Source organism: Nannobrachium achirus (assembly GCF_963921795.1).
Source record: "Nannobrachium achirus genome assembly, chromosome: 15".
In the NCBI taxonomy this organism is placed as follows: domain Eukaryota; kingdom Metazoa; phylum Chordata; class Actinopteri; order Myctophiformes; family Myctophidae; genus Nannobrachium; species Nannobrachium achirus.
Window position 1 is genome coordinate 47,290,762 of NC_137822.1, and position 7,660 is coordinate 47,298,421.

The 7,660-nt window shown below is 39.7% G+C and overlaps 1 pseudogene across 1 annotated transcript; it reads left to right on the forward strand.

The window, feature by feature from the left end:
- Positions 1-743: 743 nt before the first annotated feature.
- On the forward strand, positions 744-1,813 carry LOC308299090 (zinc finger protein RFP-like; annotated as a pseudogene). Its single transcript has one exon. The product of its transcript is annotated as a zinc finger protein RFP-like (transcript).
- The last annotated feature ends 5,847 nt before the right edge of the window (positions 1,814-7,660 follow it).

The following is a 7,660-nucleotide window of genomic DNA, read 5'->3' on the forward strand; positions in this document are numbered from 1 at the left end:
TGCAACTTTTTTTTAGTCCAACTCGTAGCGACTGGCAAGCCTACACTAGGCTACTCGAGCATTTTAATAGGGATTGGGGAAACAAACGGGGGGAACCAAATCAAAGCGACGTCGCTTCTTCTAGTGGTTTCTGCGTTAGGCGGAAACCAAACGGCCTGTTGTGAACGAATACCAAGCTTTCCCCCAGAAAGCCTGGTAGGCGAGGTTGGTGTGTACCAATTTGTGAGTTTTTGACCAAATCTGTAGGAGGAGTAGTAGCAGAAAGTTTGTTTTATGCCCTATAAAACAAACTTTCTCGAGTTGTCACCATGACACCCAAGGAAAATAAAGTGTTTTGTCTGGCAAGCACAGTCATTCATGCATGTCAGTCCAGTGGTGCCCCAGATTTGCTGCTTGACACAGACACAATGATGGACAAGGGCACAAACACCATACTCCCTGGTCAAGTGGAGATAACTATACATTTGAGAGAGAGAGAGAGGAAAACAAACTAAACTATTTTAACTTTTATTTTCAGTTTTGTAGAAATGGCGTCTGCCAGCGTTCTCCTGTCTGAAGAGCAGTTCCTGTGTTCCATCTGTCTGGATGTGTTCACTGATCCAATCACCACTCCATGTGGACACAACTACTGCAACTCCTGCATCACACAGCACTGGAACACTGAGGATGTGTGCAAGTGTCCACTGTGTAACAAAGCCTTCCAGAAGAGACCTGAATTAGCTGTTAATAAAGTTCTCGCAGAGATGGCCGATCAGTTCAGGGTTCACAAGTTGAAAATAGAATATGAAAGAAAGGCTGTGGCTGAAGTTCAGCATATGATACACAAGAGACACATGAAGATTCAGGGGTTCCAACACTCAATAGAGCTCAGTAAGAAAGATGCAGACAGAGAGATAGCAGGCTGTGTGCAGGTCTTCACTACTCTGATCAGCTCTATTGAGAGAAGCCAGGCTGAGCTCATTAATGTCATCGAAGAGGAGCAGAAAACAACAGAGAAGCAAGCTGAAGGTTTCATTGAAGAACTTCAACTAGAAATCGCTCAGTTAGAGAAGAGAATCTCTGAGCTGAAACAGCCACACACTGAAGACCACCTCCACCTCCCCCAGAACACCACATCCATCAGCACTCCTCCACCCACCAAGGACTGGACAAAGATCAATGTCCCTCGATCTTCATATGTGGGGACGGCTGTGGCTCAGCTGGTGATGACACTCCTTCAAGAGGTGGAGAACCTGCATGATGCTGAGCTGAGGAGGATGCAGCAATACGAAGTGGATGTTACTCTGGATCCTGATACTGCACATCCTAACCTCATCCTGTCTGAGGATGGAAAACAAGTGAGCTGTGGAAACGTAAGGATGAATCTGCCTGACAACAAAGAGAGATTCTCTCTATGTCCCTGTGTCTTAGGAAGAGAAAGCTTCTCCTCAGGAAGGTTTTACTATGAGGTTCAGGTTAGAGGGAAGATTGGCTGGACTTTAGGAGTGGCCAGAGAGTCCATCTACAGGGTAGCATCAGACTGATCCCCAACAATGGTTACTGGTCTATAAGGTTGAGGAATGGAAATGAGTACCAGGCTAATGCTGACCCTGCTGTCCCCCTCGCTGTAAGAGATGAGGTCCAGAAAGTGGGAGTGTTTGTGGATTATGAGGAGGGTCTGGTCTCCTTTTATGATGTGGAGGCCAGAGTTCACCTCTACTCTTTCACTGGCTGCTCCTTCACTGAGAAACTCTACCCATACTTCAGTCCATGTGTTATTGCTGACGGTAAAAACTCTGCTCCTCTGATCATCTCTCCTGTCAATCACACATAGGCCGGGAGCCAATTCTGAAATTGGCACAAATTGGTACCACCCAAGGTGACCATACGTTTTTACATTTTTTACTTCCTACATGTCTCTAGTTTACATTTTGGTATGATAACCCTTTCTGAGACCCAGCTTAATTGATGTTATCAGCCGCTGGAGTCGGTCTCCCATCGACTTTCTATACAGGAGGAAAATACCCAGAAAAGTTTTTTTTTCTGGGTATTTAAGTGGGATGTGAGGGGTCTAACTAGGGGTTTGTCATGATGCTGAATCCATTGCAGGCATTTGTTTTGCACAAAAAACATTCTGTGGGCTAGAAATGGCCTCAGAAAACAATACACGTATGGGTGAGTATTCATGTTAGTTGGAGGCCTTAGGGTTTTTTTTCTCGTGCTAATCAGTCTAAAAGTGCAACATTTTGCACAGATGTAGCTCAGGGCATGCTCTAATGATTTAGCTAGGGCGCCCGAGTCGGCGACCTTCGGGGTCACCACAGCACCCACAAAACTCTGAAAAGTGATGACTCATCACTTTTCATCACTAAAGTCGATGGGAGCCCAACTTGATTTGTCCGCTGTGGCGACCCCGAATGTCGCAGACGTGTATTGTTTTCTGAGGCCATTTCTAGCCCACGGAATGTTTTTTGTGCAAAACAAATGCCTGCAATGGATTCAGCATCATAACAAACCCCTAGTTAGACCCCTCACATCCCACTTAAATACCCAGAAAAAAAAAACTTTTCTGGGTATTTTCCTCCTGTATAGAAAGTCGATGGGAGACCGACTCTAGCGGCTGATAACATCAATTAAGCTGGGTCTCAGAAAGGGTTATCATACCAAAATGTAAACTAGAGACATGTACGAAGACGAAAATATAAAAAACGTACGGTCACCTTGGGTGGTACCAATTTGTGCCAATTTCAGAATTGGCTCCCGGCCTAACAGGTTAGTTAGACTCGGCTTGACATGGAAAGGTCCGTTTTCATTTGAGAAACACATGGGACTCTACACTCTAAGAAAGAATTCTGTGACCGAGTAAATAGCACTATTAGAAAAAGTTATATTTACTCAATAAAATCACTGAATATCATGTATGTGATTGTTTGAGTAGGTCACACCAAACAAAATGAGTAAAAATCCAACTGTTCTTTTTGAGTTAGATGTACATATATTATTTGAGTTAATTTCATGAGAATAAATTAGTATTTGACCAACTGATTTTATTCATGAATTATACTCAATTTGTTTTGGTAATTTTCCTTCATAATATTTGAGTATGGAGTACTTATATGGATCAATTTAAAAAGACCCTTAATTATTATTCATTCCAACTTAATAATCTTTCATCTCTCACAACAACTTAAACAATTGAGTAGATAAAACTAAGATTCAAAATTGTACACAAGGGTTCATGGGAAAGTTCTACTGGAACATTCTGTCAACAAACAGCAGCAGCACACATCTTCTTCAACAAGAAACCTGGAGAGTGTTTGCAAATATTGGTAAGTAGATTTACTGTATCTTTGTGCATATAGGCTACACAAATGTATTGGGTATAACTTATGTTCTTTACAAAGGTTTGCAGCTAGTTAAGGTTACAGTGAGGGGAATGTGCAAGCCCTCTAGTCATTGTGACTTTTTGCATTTATTACAAGCTATGCACAGCTGCATACAATGGTGTGTACAATGAAGATAAAATGCACAGGTATAGGCCTACATTATTATCTACATGTCTTCTTTTTTACTCTCTTCCCCTCATCTCTGTCTTCCAGGTTAGTGCAAAGTTCAGGATGATCACCACACTGAATCTTGAGCCAAAATGTATGGCAATGTTGGACTTCTATACCCCCAAACTACTGTCCATGTTCCAGTCCAAGAAGGGCAGTTTTGGCACAAATGAGTATTGTACTTCAGGTATGAAACTTTCATTTACTCTAACTGCTTTAATTATATTTCACCTGGCTAATGACAATAATTACTATATTAATTTATGCTAAACTCATCTTTATCCCCTGCAACTCTCTCTCCTGATTATTCATTTCTAAATGTATGTCTTAATAGCTACAAAGGACAGTCTCCCAGCTTCCGTTGCTAAAACTGGGTTGGGGAAACAATTGTATTGCCAAAGTTTATGTTAGTTATGAAAGTGCAGTCATACTTTTTCTTTATTGTTCAAATAATTATTTTTCTATTCTGCAGAGAGGAATCCCCAATCAACGAACACGAGAGGTCATCATCCGATGTCTCATCGACCATCTGGAAGAAGATAGTGTCAAGATCAAGGACTTTCAAGTTAGTAAAATAAATGTTTTGACGTTTTAATGTCATCGTGGATGAGACCATCACATGCAAAGGAACAGCATAGTGATGTCCAGAGAATGAGGTTGTGACATTGGCTGAATGGCTGTTGCATCCGTTGCATGTCTGGTCCAACTGGTTCAAGATTATGCCCAGGGCTGCATGTGTGGAGACAGCTAGGATTGCTCAATGTGTGTCTGTGTGTCTTGTAACATTTAGCCTGAAAGTGAGCTCTAAACAATTATCTTCACAATGTGTGCAGGAAGGAAGCTGCTGGTGCACCTGTCAGAGTAGAAGAGAAGTTGACAGAGGAGGTGATGATGAAGATGAAGATCTACCTGCTGCAGAACCAAGAGGACTCAATGAATGAACCTACTGATGTAGGTATTGTGATTAAGGGCATCACTGCCCTCAACAATCTTGGGGGTCTGCTGCTATCTGTTGGGACTGTTCTATGCCTTTAATCTGAGATACCCCAAGAACCTCAGATATGGTCTTGAGATGTTCCAAAAAGTACTAGTTGAGTTGGATCCTGGACATCTTTCAGCCAAAGTTCAGAGACTGAAAAAATGTCTGCTTGTCGACTACTGTTCAGCAAGATGCTCTCAGAAAGTGGGTATAACCTACTGAAAGTGGATTTATTGTCAAAACAGCATTTTTGCAATGGTATTTGTTGCTGATAGTAATTAGTTAATGTAAAGTGTTTGTTTCTGGTGCATTCGAGTCATAATGCAAACAGGTCAATTTAGCATATAGACATTACACGTGTGCATAGTCAATATGTTTAAATGTTGAGCTACTGTAAATGCTTATTTATTATTTCATATTCCAAGTTGTGATTTTCTTTCATGCCAAATGGCCTCTGACTGTCTTCTTTAATGTATTTTGTGGTAATGACTTACTGTTCATTTGATGGGCTCATTGTTCTTATGGTGCATAATGTTTGACAGACTGCTTACTTACAGTATGCACAGTTCAATTAGAGGTACTTATATACAGTATTGTGAACACACACTGCTCTTTAGTAAACAGAACATTTTAAAAGTGTCAGGGATACCCCTTTCCTGATCATTATCTTTAAACATATTGTTTTTGCAGGCATTGTTGCATGTCATTTACATACTAAAGTATGTTGAATGTTCATACTTGATGTGGTGTTACACTGGTCAAAATTAGTTGATTAAAAACATAATTATCTGCATAATTATTTCATGTGTATTCATTTGACATCATGTACTCCTGGATTAAAAGCTAAAGTAAATGAAAGGGGTAAATGGTACTATATGAATTAAATCAATAAAAGTAAATGAATAGAGTAAATGTGACATATTTGTTTTGTTAAATCATACTCTAATATTCAATTAGATCTACTTAATATTTCAATGTATTTACTTGTAGTCTTTTGTGGCATTGACTGAATAATTTAATTATATCTACTCAATTTCTTTAGGTCATTGTACTCAATTTTAGTTGCTAATAAGTACGTAAAAGTTTTGGTTACTTTTACTCGAATTAATTGAGTATCATCTACTTGATTTCATAACAGTAATATTTACTCAATATTTTTGAGTGTAAAAATGTTTCACCAATAAAATTGAGTAGAGCCTAGTTTTTGTTTTTAGAGTGTAGAAAGGTTCATTTACAGGTTTCTCTTGATATGAGGTTCATTGTCAGTCAAGCCTTTGAACTCGAACACACACAATCTATTGAAACACAATAACTTAATTCGTTTTTACAGCCAAAGACTATGTTATGTTAAATTGAGTGCCTTCACGTCTGTGAGACAGAATAATTGTCCACAATGTCTTGTTGAGTAGCTTTAATGGCATTTACAGCAGATTTAAGTTAAACTTTACATTTTTGATCTAAATAAAACATTTTGTCAGTCTTGTAATTAACATTTCTATAGAACCTTTAATTGAAAATAGGAATGCCAAGATTCTGCAGACTTGCATGCATTATGTTTGCGTAATTTATTTATTTTTTTGGGTTTATGTTGTCACATTGAATCTCGTGTACCGTACATCTAATATGGAACTGTGCCCTTCTTTTCTCTCTCACTTTTGGCTGGCTGGGATTTGCTAGAATAAGAGTTCTATGTTTGAATGAGAATAACATTTGGTGGTTTTGACTTTTACAATAAATATTGTTGGGAGCATTATCCAGTGGGCAGACTCTATTTTTATCTCTTTCACCTGTTCTTCTGTCCTGCACCATTTTATCGTTTAGTTGAGCTGTAAATTATATTTATGTGTTATATTTATATTTGATCATCTTGAACAGTACATGCTCTTGTAAACATTCTGCCCAGCCACAAGTACATTGAGTGGTCCCCAAACTGAGGATCGGGACCAGGGGTGTCCCCAGGGACGTGCTGGGCCCCTGATTCAGCCCGGGAAAAAGAGTTGGAGAGGCCCTCATTGCGCGCTATAGAGAGAGATCTCTCTCTATAGCGCTGCTGCTACTCAAAGATTTACCATTTCAGATCATGACAAGTGACAAGCCAGTGTGCCAATTACTGTACATGAGTTATATTTAGTCGTTGTCAGGTGGAAAACCGTTTGTTTTTTATTTATCATTTTAAAAATGATTTAAACTAGTGAAAACAGCCGATTTACAAGCACACAACGCCTCGCACGGCTGTTTTCACTACTTTTGTGCGACGGCATTGTATGATGAAGGCATGTGGCCTTAACCTAGATGCAGAATAGACCGAAATCTAATCTTTGCTTCTGGGGGTCCCTGGAACAAAATATTTTGCGTTAGGGGTCCATTCGTGGAACAAAATATTTTAAGACGGGGGTCCGCGGCCAAAAACACATTTTGGGGGTCCTTAACAGTTTTACTGCCAGATGTTATTTATTTATTGGGTTTTGTGCCAGCAAAAGCACCTTACCTTTGCAATGTTATAGACAAAGATGTATTCATTTTTTTTTCATCATTATTATTTTCTTTTCTCCTTAAATAGGTGTACTTTGGCTATACTAGCAGTCGAGGGCAAGCAAAGATTATATTTCGGTCTATTCTGCATCTAGCTTAAGGCCACAGACCAGTTGGGAAACGAGTTTGGGTCGACTTTGTTTGAGGTCGAGTTTTCCTGTTACCTGTCGTTGGGATCGGTTGAATCTAGTGTTGCAATACCTCCCATAGGCAGCCAATGCATCAAAACAGTTTTTTTGCTATATCTGATTGTATTAAACGATGTCAAACTCACCAATATCGGGGCTGTATGGAAAGCTTGGAGGATCCTCTTTCTATCTGCAAAGTGTTTGTTTCATAAAAACCCAGCGTAGACATGTTATGAGCTACTTTCTGTCAAGAAATTCAGTTCAGGTGTTTCATTAAAACCCAGCGTAGACATGTTATGAGCTACTTTCTGTCAAGAAATTCAGTTCAGGTGATTATTTGTTCTAAGTGCTGGAGTTTGGAAGCGCTTACGGGAAGTCACTCAGCGGTCCTGTGTACCACTTGGTTCTAAATGTCACAATGCAGGAGGCATGGCGTTATAGAAGACGAGTGCTTCCGAAGTTCAACACTTAGAAAACAAAACATGTCT